The 15,270-nt window shown below is 50.1% G+C and overlaps 1 protein-coding gene across 1 annotated transcript in view; it reads right to left on the reverse strand.

The window, feature by feature from the left end:
• Window positions 1–15,270, reverse strand: part of TSPEAR (thrombospondin-type laminin G domain and EAR repeats) — a 111,465-nt gene that overhangs the window by 40,901 nt on the left and 55,294 nt on the right. The gene's annotated exons all lie outside the window — the stretch shown is intronic.

A 15,270-nucleotide genomic window follows, 5' to 3' on the forward strand; every position in this document is an offset into this window, starting at 1 on the left:
CAGCAGTGCCACATCGCCAACCAGACATGGGGACACAACAGTGGTCCCTGCAGCTGAGACTGACAGAGTGAGGAGCCCCAGCCATGCCAGGCTCCTCCGTCCCAGGCAGTTTACAGGCACTGGCTGGTCTGCCCCCCTGCACACACCTAGAGTGGGCGCTCTTTTCCTGCCTGTACCAGGACCGATGCCACCATTCCCTGCTGGCATGATGAACAGCGTTTTCTAGGTCCCGGTGTTCCCTCAGCCGTCCCAGCTCATCTTGCCATGCCCAGCCCAGGCTGGCATACCAGGAGGTGTGATTATGTCCCTGCCCGCATGCAACCCTCCTCAGGCCTCTCCTCTGTGAATATGGGCAAGGACACAGGTGACCAGTCAGAAAGGACAGCTTCGGCGTTGCCCTGCACTGGGCATGAGGCACACGCTGCCCACTGCAGTCACGTTGGACCAGACTTCAGGAGTCGGGCAGACACGTGTCCCTGCAAAGCACAATGGCCCATGGATGATCCAGAAGTCCCAAGGACACCTGCCCTTTGGGGTTGAAGCAGTGGCCTTTCTTGGGCTGTTGCCCAAAAGGGCCGTGGAGGAGTCTTGGGTTCATTTCCAGCCATTTTTGTAGGAAACACAGAGTCAGGCAACACCAATGAGAATGGTGGGCAGCAGTTGATGCTGGAGAGAGGGGCTGTGAGGCCAAGTGTCTGAACTGTAAGCCAGATGGGGGGAAGGAAATCTTATCCTTCCACTCTCTTTAAAATCAGTGGAAAAAATATCCCCAGTGAGGATTAACCACCCACACAAAAAAATCCCTCACAAAAAAGCATTTCATGAAATCCAACACCGTTCTTGATAGAATCTCTCAGCAATAAAAGGGAACTTCTAGCCTGAGAAAGCTGAACTAGAAAACACTGCAGCTAACAGGGTCCATACGGGAAAGACTAAACGTGTTCCCAAGTTCAGGCACGTGTGAGTCCACGTACATGTGCCTCCTTGCCCTGTCCACGGGGAGGGCCTGGGGGAAGCGACACGCAGCAGCAGTGAGCACACCTGGCTCCAGACCTTGGTCTCTACACGCCATTATCCACTAAACGGGACCAGTGCTCCTTGGAGAAGTGGTTGGTTCCAGGGAGGGGACAGGGGAAACTCCAGGTGAGCTCGCACCAGAACGTGAGACGTCAGGGAGGGTGGCAGGCCCACCGGGCCCAAGAGCCAAACGAGGAAGCCCCCAATGGTCTAAGTTGGAGTGATTCGAGCAACAAAAATAGAAAATGACAACGTTGCCATAAACTCAATAAAATAAGTACTTTTTAGTTCACATTGAAATAAATAACAACAGATAAGCAAATGGAGGAGAAGGGACCACTCTTTCTTAGAGAAGAATTTTAGCCAGGAAATGGCGATGGATGGAGGAGGGGGAAAATCACCATGAGAACGCTGCGGGGACTGGCTGTCCGCAGGCCCCAGACCAACCATGAAGCCATTGAGCAGAGGTTTCAGTAGAAACCGCATATTTGCAAAGTCTTAAAAAATCTCCCCCCATATGTACTAATGACAGAGGGGCAAATGGTCACATTCCCAGAGATAAGACACGTGGACAGCCTGCAGCTCTGCTTCACCGGACACATGACTTCTGTGAGATTCTGCCCCCAAATACAGCAGCCCCAGACGAACTGTGAGAACACATCAGACAAACCCAACTTGAGGGAGTCTACAATCCACCAGACCAGCGCTCCTCGGAAGTGTCAAGGTCATAGTGCAAAGGGCACTGAGCGAATGTCCCAGGCAGGAGAAGAGGGAGACCTGACAAGTGCCATGCGGGGTTAGGGAACGGAGGGAGGGCGTTTGTGGGCAACTGGTGACTCGAATACAGTCAGTCCTTTAATGAACACCAGTGTGGTTTCTAAAATTTGGTAATTGATCTATGGCTATGTAAGATGGTGACACCAGAGGAAGCTGGGCGAGGGGTATAGGTAAATTCTCTGTCCTCTTTTTATGATAATTTGATAAAATAAACTTAAAAATATCATCCCAGGAGCTCAAGCCGTACGTGGACAAGCAGAAGTCAGGTGCGTGCTACCGGCACCCTGTCCTTCACCTGCCGCAGACCCAAAGCCCCAAGAAAGGAGACCTGCTCAACCTCTCCTTCCACCCCTGACCCTGGCATTGTGTCACCCCAACTTTGACCATCGGAGTGCTTGTGATGGCTGAATTGCATCCCCAAATGTTGCCACACCCCTTTCCCGAGGACCTGCGAATGTGACCTTATCTGGCAACAGGGTCTTTGCAGATACAGTCAAGTTCAAATGAGGTCCTAATCCGGTATGGCCGATGTCCTTACGAAAAGGGGGAATTTGGACAGAGAGGCACGCACGGACAAGGCCTTGTGAACACGGAGGCGGAGATCCGGGTGCTGCTTCTACAAGCCGAGGAACCCAAAGATGGCCGGTGGCCACCAGAAGCTGGGGGAGAGCACGGGGGGTAGGCGCTCCCTCACAGCCTCAGAACCAGCCCTGCCGGCACCGGGACCTGGGGCTGCTCCCTCCAGACTGAAACAAATGTGTTTCTGCGGTGCGAGGCCCGCTGTGTACGGTGCTTGGTACGCAGCCCCAGGACACCGACACAGTGTCGCGTGCACATTATGACTCACACTGTCTTTGTTTAGAAACTAAATACACCTCCAACCACAAGGCACACGACCTGGTTCCGCCCGCAGGGCAGCAACCTCGGGGCTCCCCCGACCAGGGGCCAGATCTAGCCGCCCACACACCCTGGCTCTGCCTGGGCCCCCAGTGCTCCCGCTAACACATCAAGACAAGATTTATTTCCAGGACGATAAACAGGTAAACGCACCCCACGCCAAGGTAAAGAGTTCTGTGAGCTGAGCAATGCCTCCCGGGAAGAAAACATCTGCTGCTGACTCTCCAGGGGCCACTCTCACTGTCAACAAGGAAGGGACGCGTGAGCCTGCTGCTGGGACAACATACTCAGCCAGGCAGGGGCATAAAAGCTGGACGGCCCTCAGCATCCCACACACTCACACACTCACTCCCACGCTCACACCTCCTCCAGCCCCACTGCCCCACCATGGCCGAATCCGCCCTGTCCGTCTGTTCCAGTGACCTGAGCTACAGCAGCCGTGCCTGCCTGCCCGGGTCCTGTGACTCTTGTACTGAATCTTCCTGGCAGGCGGACGACTGTCCAGAGAGCTGCTGTGAGCCCTCCTGCTGTGCCCCCACCTGCTGTGTCCCCACCTGCTGTGTCCCCAGCTGCTGCCAGCCCACCTGCTGTGTCCCCACCTGCTGTGCCCCAGCCTCATGCTTGACCCTTGTCTGTGCCCCAGTGAGCTGTGTGTCCAGCCCCTGCTGCCAGGTGGCCTGTGGATCCAGCCCCTGCCAATCAGCCTGCACCAGCTCCTGCACACCCTCATGCTGCCAGCAGTCTAGCTGCCAGCCCTCCTGCTGCACCTCCTGCAGTGTGCCAGTCTGCTGTAAACGGGTGTGCCGCAGGCCTATCTGTTCTAGGGCCACGCTCTGCGCAGCCCCCTTGAGCTGCTACGGACCCTCCTCCTACTTCTCATCCTGCTATCGACCTTCCTCCTACACCTCATCCTGCTACAGGTCCTCCTCCTGCGTGTCCCTCACCTGCCGCCCTGTGTGCAGGCCTGCCTGCTGTGGCCCCGCCTTCTCCTGCTGCGGCCTGCACCTCGTCCTGTTATAGGTCCTCCTCCTGCGTGTCCCTCACCTACCGCCCTGTGTGCAGGCCTGCCTGCTGTGTGCCTGTCTCCTCCTGCTGTGGCCCCGCCTTCTCCTGCTGCGGCCCTGCCTTCTCCTGCCGGCCCAGCTGCTACCGCCCCAGCTGCTACCGCCCATCCTCCTGCTTCTGCCGCCCTGTGTGCTTCCGCCCAGCCTGCTGAGTCCCTGCCTTGGCCAGAAGTCCTGCTGCTGACGGGGCACATCTCCCAGGGCCAGCCTGGCTTAGGTCCCACCGCAGGACTGTGGCTCTCCCAGCCACCCCGCATCCAGTCCCAGCCCACGTCAGGAGGCTGCCCCCATCTGGAAACTGACTCCCCATCCTGAAATGCTCCAGCACTTAGACCTGGTGACTGCTGGTCCAGCCTGCTGCTGAGCTGGACACGTGGAAGAACTAAAGGACCAGACTCAATGCAATGGCTCTGGAGGGGCTCCTAGGAAGTCTTCATGGCAGTGCCCCTTCCACGTCTCCCACCCTCCTGAGGACCAGCTCAGCCTCCATCAGTCTCCAACCCTGATGCACTTCGGTAAACTGACCAATAAACACCCCTGAATTGAGCTCTGCACTGATGTCCATGTGTCCTCATTGTCATTTCTCAGACTGCACGTCTACTTTCCTCTTTGCACACGGCACTCTGCCAGCCAGCAGGACCCTGTGGTTTCCTGTGGCTCCCAGGTTTCCCAGCTGGGCAGTAGAGGGTGGGGCAGGCGTCACAGTCCTTTGGCCATTTGGGGCCATCTTGAGTTCATCCTTCACCCTGCTGTCCTATTATTCACTGAATACTAGTAGTTCTTTTTCTTGATCTTACTTTGTGACGTCTCTACAGATGTATTTACCACAGGGTCTGTGCAAGCCATGGAGCCTTGGGTGGAATGGGGGTTGGTGACATCTCTCGTGGAGCCCAGAGCCCCTAAAAGTTAGGCTGTGGTTTCTGATGTCTCTCCAGGACCCACTTTTAGGGTCTCAGGATCCATTCCTCCTCAGAGAACGTTGGCTGCATGGCCCAGTCCTTGGGGAAGTAGGTATGTCTCAGGTTGAGCTTGAATTTAGCTGGAGTATTTCCCAGAGAGGAAGCAGACAGACTCAGCTCCAGAGCCAGGAAAGAACGTGAGGAGTCAAAGAGGGAAGCAAGGGATTGGATTAGAAGAGAAACAGAGTCCTCCCACCCTAAGTAATTAGAAAATGAGATGGAAGATATAAGAAGCCAGGTTTCAGACATGGACAGCTGACAGTACAGGACTCAGGTGCCCGAGAGAAGGGAGACAAAGGAAGGAGCCCTGTCGTTTAATTTCCTAATTGGACAGTTTTCTACATCTCCCTCTGTTGGTGATTTCTGATTCTATTGTGGTCAAACAACATTCTCTGTATGATTTCAGTCCTATTAAACATATTGAGGCAACCCTCGTGCACTGCTGGTGGGAATGCAGACTGGTGCAGCCACTGTGGAAAACAGTATGGAGTTTCCTCAAAAAACTAAAAGTAGAACACATTTGACCCAATGATCCCACTTCTAGGAATAAATCCCAAGAGACTAGAAACACCAATCAGAAAGGATATATGCATCCTATGTTCATAACAGCATAGTTTACAATACCTAAGATTTGGAAACAGCCTAAGTGTCATCAGCTAGATGAGTGAGTTAAAAAACTGTGGTACATCTAAACATTGGAATATGTACATATTTCCCTAAGGGACGAAAAGAAGATAATTCCCGTTCCACCCATGCTGTTGCAAATGGACACAGACTACAGTGGGGTGAAGCACGGTGTGTGTGTGTGTGTGGGGGGGCAATGGGGGGGGGTAAGGACACATATGTAATACCTTAATCAATCAATCAATCAATAAATATATGGAGTCTTGTTTAATTGCTCTGGCTTGCTGCTGAGAGTTTCCAGACTGCAGCACATGGAGGGTCACTAATAGTGTGGAGGTTTTACAGAGTAGGAATCAGAGTTCATGGAGAATGAGGCAGCATTCAGCAGTATTAATATGGTTTTATGTTATTGAATTCCAGCATTCAATAAAATATCAGTAGACACATGAAGAAGAGGAAAATGTCACTCATAACCAAGAGATAAACAGTTTATAGAAACAAACCCACAGACATAGTTGATGGAATTAGCAGACAAGGTAGCTAAAACAGCCACTATACATATGTTCAGGATTTAAAGAAAAACATGAACATAATGGGGAGAGAAATGGAAGCTACAAAAGAAAATTAAACAGAATTCCAAACATTGAAAAATATAACATTAGCAATAAAAAATTAGAAGGACGAGCCTTAAAGTAGTTTAGGTACTGCAAAAGAAAAGAGCAGTAACCCTGAAGACATAGCCATAGAAATTATCCAAATCAGAGAACAGTGAGAAAAAAAATAAAAACTTTACAGAGCCTCAGTGAACTGGGAAACAATATTAAGTGGTCTAATATAAACACCTCTGGAGTATCTTAAAAAAAAAAAAGATGGGGGAGAGGGCAAAAGATATTTTAGGAGATAATAGCCAAATATTTTTTTAATTTGATGAAATTGATAAACATACAGAAAATTTAAAAAACACTGTAATTAACCTGACCTAATTGGTATTTATAAAAAATACCATATAAAAACACTCACCAAAATATATCATATGCTATGCCATTAAACAAGTCTCAATATATTTAATAGGTATGAAATCATACAGAGAATGTTGTTTGACCACAACAGAATCAGAAATCATTAATAGAAAGTTATCTGGAAAATTGTCTAATATTAGGAAATTAAACAACAAACATTAAATTAATCCTTGAGTCAAAGAAGAAATCACAAAAAAATTAGGAAATATTTTGAATAAAATGAAAATAAACTTTGTGGGATGCAGCTAACACAGTGTATAGGGGAAATGTACTGCTTTAATAATGTATATTTAAAAAGAAGGGAGGATTGAGATCAATTATTTAAGTTTCTACTGTAAGAAGCTATAAAAAGAAGTATAAATTGAATCCAAAAATAAGTAGAGGGAAGAAAATAATCAAGAAGTGTAGAAATCTACCAAATGGAAAAATGAACAGACAAGAGAGAAAATCAATAAGCCAAATTTGTTTTTTTGAAAAGATCAATAAAATTGATACATTTTTGCTTTATCAGTCAAGTAAAAAGAGAAAAGAAATAAATTACTAATAACATGAATGAAAGAAGGCTTACAAGCACAGAATCTATTGACTAAAGGAATAAAAGGATGAAAGCAAACAACGTTATGCTCATACATTCAACAATTTAGATGAAATAGGCAAATAACGAGAACGATATAAATGATAAAATCTAATACAAGATGAAGTAGAAAACCTGGATAGCCCTTTGCCAATTGAAGAAATTGAATTCATGGTTAAAACCTTTCCCACAGAGAAGACATCGAGCCCAAATACCTTGATTACTGAAAATCCTAAGGAAGAAATAGACAACAAAAAAAAAAGCCACTAAATTCAAGTGAATTTTGCAAGGTTACAGGATACAAGGTCAATCAATATACAAAAGCCAATTGTATTTTTACCAAACAACAATAAATAGTCAAAAATGAAAAAAAAATCTTACTATTAATTAAAACATTAAAAATGAAATAGGAGCTCTAGCCTGTTTGTTTCGGTGGATAGAGCATTGGTCTGCAGACTGAAGGGTCCCGGGTTTGATTCCAGTCAAGGGCACATGCTGGGGTAACGGGCTTGATCTCCAGTGGGCTTGCAGGAGGCCGCTGATCGGTGGTTCTCTCTCATCATTGATGTTTCTATCTCTCTCTCCCTCTCTAGATCTAGATTAGCCAACCAATTTGGAAAAAGAAAAACAGAATTGGAGGACTTACATTGCTTGATTTCAGCACTTAGTTTAAAGCTACATTGATTAAGACAGTGTGTTATTAGCATAATAATACACATGTTTATTATTGGTGTAATAATAAACATAGAAGAATAAAGTAGATGAGAAAGTGCAGAAATAGATCTTCCATATACATGGTTAATAGATTTTTTGGCAAGGGTAATTCAGTGGAGAAAGAATAATCTTAAATGATGCTGGAACAACTCACAGTATATTAAAAAATTAACTTGAAAAAATTTAACTTGAAATGGATCATAGAACTAAGCATGAAAGTTAAAACTGTAAAATATTTAGAAGTAAGCATAGGACAAAATCTGTGTGACCTTAGGTTTAGGCAAAGATTTCTTAGCTAGAACCATTGAAGAAAACATGACCAATTGAATTTAATCAAAATTAAAGATGTCAGCTCTTACTAAAGCACTGTTAAGAAGATGAAAAGGCTAGTCACAGATAGAGAGATTTTCAATTTATGGATATGACACATGCCTGGTGTCCAGACTATATGAATAACACTCACAAGTTAGTAATAAGGACAAACAGTCTGATTTTGTACCAATGGGCAGAGGTTTGGAGCAGGCACTGCACTGAGGAAGACATACTAGGACAAAGGGCAAACAAGCACACGAGATAATCGCCATTATTAGTCATCAGGGGAATAAAAATACCACGACCCACCCTGCACCCACCACGTGACCAGCAATGCCGCCCGAGGCATTTACCCAAGAGAAATGAAATGTTCACAGCGGCTTCATTCAGAATCCCCATAACCTGGAGACAACCCAAATATTCTTCAACAGATGAATGGGTAAACTGTGGTACATCCATCCAATAAAGTTCGACTCAGCTGTTAAAAAGGAGTCAACTGTGGTTATACACGACAACAGAGACAAGTAAGCGGAACCAGACAGAGAGGGCACACCCTGCACGATTCCTTCCCTGTGGCCTGTCTTTAGTGAGACGGTGGCTCAGGGGTGGCTGGGCTCCGGGTGGAGAGTGGTGGGTTGGGAAGGAATGCCAGGAACCTTTGGCCTGAAGCAAATGTTCTACATCTCTCTTTTTTGTTTTTGTTAATCCTCACCTGAGGATATTTTCCCATTGATTTTTAGAGAGAGTGGAAAGGAGAGAGAGAGAGACATAGAGAAACATCAATGTGAGAGACACAGTTTGTTGCCTTCACACACGTGGGCATAGAGCCTGCAACTGAGGTACATGCCCTTGACCAGACTCAAACTCAGGACCCTTCAGTCCCCAGGCCAATGCTCTTTCCACTGAGCCAAAATGGCCAGGGCTCTATATCTTGACATAGGTGGAGGCAACAGGATAGCGATCTTTTAAAAAACTCATCGAAGTGTATAATTAAATTGTGTGCATTTGATTACATGTAAGTTGTATCTCAACAAAGCCGGTTTTAAGCAGAAGTGGGTGAAAAACTGGTCAGCAGGACAAGAGGGAAGTTTGGGCGTGCAATGTGCAGCAGGCAGGGTATGGTGTGGGGTGGGAGGTGGCCGGCGTTTCAGGGGAGGAGGCAGAGACCTCAGGGACATCAGGGGCTCCCTCTGGGGGTTCTGGCCATGTCACTGGCTGCAGGAAGAGTGAGGGGCTCACAAGCAGGGAGGCGGCGCTTTGTCCACCTGGTAGACCCAAGAGGGGCTGAACACTCGCGGATCCTTTTCGGGTTGGGGACAGTGGTCTATTTCCTGCAGCAGTTCTGGCCACGGCCCCTAGGGGGTGATCTCGCTGGGGTATTTGCACATTGTCAACATGTGCCCTTGGGTGGTGTCAATGTCATCCTGACGTCAGAGTAGGCTGTTGCCCATGGCCCTTGGGTACGTGGAGGCCTGACAGGAGCACTCAGGTCCCAGGGGAGCCCTCATCGTGGCTCGGTGTCCCTCACACTCCCAGACGAAGGCGGGAGCTGCCAGAGGAGGCCCTCGGGGCACACACAGACATGGCGCTGTAGGTCCTGCCACCCGCTCCTTCATATTTTGTTTCCACATCCGGGTGTCTACTCCTGTGAGCTCCCTCACTCCATCAGTCTGTGCTAACAGTGCAGACCTGCAGGGAGATGACCAGGAGGCCGAGCCCAGAGGTGTGCGGCACGGAGCCCCAGGCCAGCTCCCCGATGAGCAACTCTGAGGGTGGGTTTGCCCAGGTGGACAGTGGGTGGAAATGGTCCAGGGGACTTGAGAACCCCTAGATGTGTCTGCAGGTGACCAGCCTCCGGTAAGCCTGGGGCAGGGGCCCCCAGACACGGACATTCGTCGGTCAGGGCAGGAGTCCCACCCGGTCACCTTGTCCAGAACAGTTAGCACACTGCCCTTTGGAATCTCTCACTCATTTCTAGAAATACTTGAGGCTGGAGGAGGCCAATGTCTGGTGAAAACCCTGTGTTCTCCCCCCCACCCCCACCCCACCCCAAAAAATCAGATGAAGGAAGCGCTCAGATGATGAAGTGAGTTTATTGGGTTGACCAAGGAGATGCTGACAGGCTGAGAGGAGAGATCAAGTGAATCGACAGAGAAACTTGAATGAAAGGACAGGTGACCCAGGGGCAGGTGGAGACGCCTCCTGGGAGGCAAGAGCCCAGGTGGCAGTGAGGTTCAGGGCTCCTGGGAGCAGAGGTCAGCTCAGGACAGGGGAGACTGGGGGACCCCATCCTGAGTAGGGACAGCCATCTAACACAGGTCAGGACCTGACTGAGGCGTGGCTGGGAGAACCACCGTCACAGGGTAAGACCTGAGCCTGGCTGGCCCAGGGGACATGCCAGCTCAGCAGCAGGACGTCTGGGCCAAGGTGGGGACACAGCAGGCCAGGCGGGCGGGAGCACAGCAGGAGGAGGCGGGGCCACAGCAGGAGGAGGCGGGCACACAGCAGGCAGGCCTGCACACCGGCGGCAGATGAGGGACACAAAGGAGGAGGGTCTGCAGCAGGATGAGGTGCAGGGGATGAGCTGGCAGCAGGAGGAGGTTGTGCAGGGGCCGGTCTCAGAGCAGATGGGCACACAGCACACTGGCTTACAGCAGACAGGTGTGCAGCAGATGGGCTTTCAGCAGACAGGTGTGCAGCAAGCGGGCTTGCAGCAGACAGGTGTGCAGCAGACGGGCTTGCAGCAGACGGGCTTGCAGCAGACGGGCTTGCAGCAGACGGGCTTGCAGCAGACGGGCTTGCAGCAGACGGAGACACAGCAGGCCTGCTGGCAGGGGCAGGAGGTGCAACAAGAGGGCTGACAGCAGCTGGGGGCACAGCAGGTGGGCTGGCAGCAGCTGGGGACACAGCAGGAGGGCTCACAGCAGCTCTCTGGACAGTCGTCCACCTGCCAGGAGGAGTCGGAGCAGACGGAGAGGGTGGATGCGGCCATGGTGGGTGGTGGGGCTGGAGTGTACTGGGAGGAGGTGTGAGTGTGAGTGTGAGTGTGAATGTGTGTGATGCTCAGGGCTGTTGGCTTTTATACCCTCCTGGCTCTGGGTCCCATTTCCGCTTCCCAGAGGCACCTGTATTTGTTTGTTTGTCTGGGATGTTGTCCAGCTTGTAAATCTCCTAGATCGTTTAGCTCAGGAGTCTGCCCCATTGTGTCCCCAGGGGAATAGAGGTGGGTGGCAGGTCCCAGTCTGGGTCCTCCGACAGGGGAGGGTGGGGTCTTGCCTCAGGCCATCTTGGATGTGCTGGGGCATCGTCTGGTCAGCTGCCAGGGCAGCCTCATTGCGTGGCTCACTCTGTAGGCAGCCACACTAGGAAGAGTTTCCCTGTGGTTCAAACACCCCATCCTGTGGGGATGCAGGACTGTTGGCAACTTGTGTGAGAGGAACCGAGAGGCCAGGGCGTTGGGTGACTTCCAGGGCCACATGGGTGCGGCAGGACCTGGGCTTCTTGGCCGGAGCTCAGGGGGATTTCTTATCACTAAAGCGCCTCTCTCCAAGGCCAGCTGCCCGCGTGTCCACGTTCTACCTGTCCCTGAGCTTGGGAGACCTCAGGACTGTATTCTAGGGAAAATCGTGCGGCTCCCTTCCCCACAGGAGAATGACAGCTTCCTGGGTACCTGGTTCCTATGTGTGGCCCACAGGGGGCACCTGGGCTGAACCAGAGAAGGGTCACAGCCCTGCCCTCTCTCTTGGGTGGCCTTCTGTGTGGGGAAGCCCGACTTCTCCTCCAAGACAGCCCCCCACAGCCTTTACCCAGCCTCCGCCGGTCGGATATCCCGCCTGCCTACTCCAGGCAGCCCACAGGGTCACTAAGCACAGGCCACAGAACACAAAAGAGATGTAAAATGTGGCTGAGAGCATGTCTCCCTCACTCTGTCAGCACCCACATCCCTGCTCTGGAAGCAGCGACTTCCACTCCTATGTCTTCTCTGTCCCTGCCTCTCCATCTATGTGCCTGTGTGTGCTGCACACACACTCTTACACACAGTCCATTCTCATTATTTGTAGTAGTTATGTTCTACGAAGTTGCCGCAAACACTGAATTAGCAAATGCTGAACCATGACACTGGGGGAAATGCAGGGTTGGGACCCTGTGCGCCTCTAGGCATAGTATTTTCATCAGCCCATCCATATGTAGCCTTGCTTTATGTATGTTTCTGGTTAAAGACTTCTTATTTAATTAATGTATATTTAATATACATCTCATGCAAAATCGGATTAAAGCCATCTGCACTCTCACTCTCGTGCGAACATGTATTTCCTCCGTGAAGCACAGTGCAGCCTTCTTGCACTTAGGACACCAGACAGCACTTCAGCGCCATGCTGCCGGCCATTTCAACCGGCCAAATCACAAGCATAAAGCCCCCAAATGTGGAAAATTACGGCCCCAAAGAGACCCTGGAAGGACACGTTTACAGACCGAGAGCTGACACAAGAGGCCGTGTCGCCTGTGCAGCCTCAGCTGGGAACTCAAATTTTTGGCCACCCTGCACAAGCCCACAAATGACCACACAAGCACCACAAGTGTTGATTTGGGGGTTACAAATCAATTGTAGTGATTAGGTGAATTCACAAATAAGGAATCCCTGAATAATGAGGATGGACCGCACATCTCTATCATCTACCTATCTGGGTATAGATAAAGTCTGTGTATAACTTTTTAAAATATGAATTGTTTCATAGTTTACCTACTATGTGTGTGTGTGTGTTTTAAATTTAATCATGTGGAGCTCCTTCCCTGTCGAATTGTTTCATAGTTTACCCACTATGTGCGTGTGTGTGTTTTTTTTAAATTTAATCATGTGGAGCTCCTTCCCTGTGAATACATGAAGCCTTCTCTTCCTTGTTGATAGCTGCCTAGAATTCCTCATGGGTCTGGGTGCTTCTTTCCTTTTGCTGGTAACGAATTACCACAAGCTGACTGGCCTAAAACAATGCATGTGTCATCTCAAAGTCTCTGGGGTCATGCTGTACTGGGTTTCCTGTGGGTTCGCATCATGGGGTTTCATCCGGAGGCTCGACTGGGGAAGAAGTTGCTTCCCAGCTCACGTTCTCATCAGAATTCAGTTCCTTGCAGGTGGTCAGGCTGAGGGCCTCAGTTTCCTGGTGGCTGTAACTGGGATTGTTTTCATTTCTTGGCACAAGGCCCTGTCCACGGACAGTTCACATGGGACTCCCACAGCCAGCACAGGACAGAGTCTCCCCCGAAGACCAGCATTACCATCTTACACAATGTGACCACACACATCCCATCACCTCTGTGCCGTCACAGGTCCTGAGCACACTCTGCGGGGAGGGGCCACAAAATGCACGGATACCACTGTTTTACTCCAAACTTAAAAGAGCCATTTCCACTCAGATTATTTTTGTCTCCTTTTCCTTCAATTATTGAGATAGGTGTGTCAATGTCCCCAACTGTGACTTTATCCTTATCTATTTCTACTTTTAGTTCTGTCAATTTTTTATTTCTATGTTTTAGGCTATGTTACTAGGTACATACACATTTAGAATTGTTGATAGCTTCCTGGTGGGTTGACCCTTTTAGCTCTATAAAATGTCTTTATCTCAAATAATGTTTCTTGCCTTAAAATCTATTTCTCCTGATATTAATAAGGCACGCCAGCTTTCCAAAGTTGGTGTTTGCATGATGTCGTCTTATCCATGTTTTTACTTTCAATCTTTTGTAAACAACAGTAGCTATTATAGCTACTCCCTGATTATATGTTTTCTATTTGCCCCAAAATGTTCTTTTAAATTATTTTCTGACTATTTTGGGTTAATTGAGTATTTTTATAATTCATCACCCTTTTCTTAATCCTCACCAAGGGTAAGCTTTTATTGATTTTAGAGAGAGAGGAAAGAAGAGAGAAAGAGAAACATCGATGTAAGAGAGAAATACTGATCCATTGCCTCCTGCATATGCCCTGACTGGGGATCAACTCAACAATGCAGTTGAGTGCCCTGAGCAGGAATCTAACCCACAACCTTCTGTACACAGGCCCACGCTTCACACAACTGACCACCCAGCCAGGACCACTTCCCTTTTCTACTCACGATTAGTTACCCGTTGTACTCACTGCCCTTGCAGTGGTGACCTAGTGTGCAGTCTTGGCTATTCAAGTACACGTGGGTACTCTTTCCACTTTCAAAGCACGGCGAGACCTCAGAACACTGTAACTCCGTTTACCCTTCTCACCCTGACCGTTGACACTGCTGTGCATTTTATTTTTCTATTAACAACCAAGAAAGTAAACAGGAGACACAAGCAGGCCTCGTTTTCCATACAGAGGCCTGGCCATGCTGGCGGCGCTTTCTGCAGGGAGGCGGACAGGGACCTCTGGCTCACACTCACAGCTCTCAGGGTCGGGAACATGCCGATGGCGTGGGGAGGCTGTGGGCAGGTGCCGGGTCTGTCCCTCACTGAGCGCTCGGGCGGGTGACAGGGGTGTGCACCGCACACCCAGGGACATGGAGGTGCCACTGGCAGACCTGCCAACATTACCTTCTTGCCACCTGCCCCAGAGGAGTCCCTGAACAGGAGGGCATGCTGGGGAACCACAGTTAGACATGCTGCCAGCTTCTGCCCTCTCTGCCCAGGCCTCCCCAGCCAGGCACTAGGGAAGCCGCGGCACCCAAACGCTCAGAATCCCCAAGTGTTCGCAGGACATCCCAGATGTCCAGAGAGGGCAGCGGGACTAGGAGGGATGGTTCTCTCGTGAGGCCAACTCAGAGCCCGGGGCACGCTATTTGCAGACACACCCCTTCTACCTCAATGTTATGAACTAAAGGCAGCTGGGGATGCATCAGCAGAGCACACAACACCCTGGGAGCTTTATCGCTGAGTAACAACTCACAGAACGAAAACACAACCCGCACTAATGAGAGTTCCCTGTGTCCCAAACACAAACAAGGAAGAAGCCGTGCGACCATCCTGCAGGGAAACACAGAGAGAGGGTATAAAAGCCAACAGCCCAGGAACCTTACACACTCACACTCACACTCATACCCTCCTCCTAGTTCACCTCAGCCCCACTTGCCCACCATGGCCACATCCACCCTGTCCGTCTGCTCCAGCAACCTGAGCTATGGCAACCGTGCCTGCCTACCCGGCTCCAGTGACTCTTGTACCGACTCCTCCTGGCAGGTGGACGACTGTCCAGAGAGCTGCTGTGAGCCCTCCTGCTGCGCCCCCAGCTGCTGCCAGCCCACCTGCTGTGTCCCCAGCTGCTGCCAGCCCACCTGCTGTGCACCAGCTTCTTG

The sequence above is a fragment of the Myotis davidii genome, unplaced genomic scaffold (assembly GCF_000327345.1).
Source record: "Myotis davidii unplaced genomic scaffold, ASM32734v1 scaffold1476, whole genome shotgun sequence".
Lineage (NCBI taxonomy): Eukaryota > Metazoa > Chordata > Mammalia > Chiroptera > Vespertilionidae > Myotis > Myotis davidii.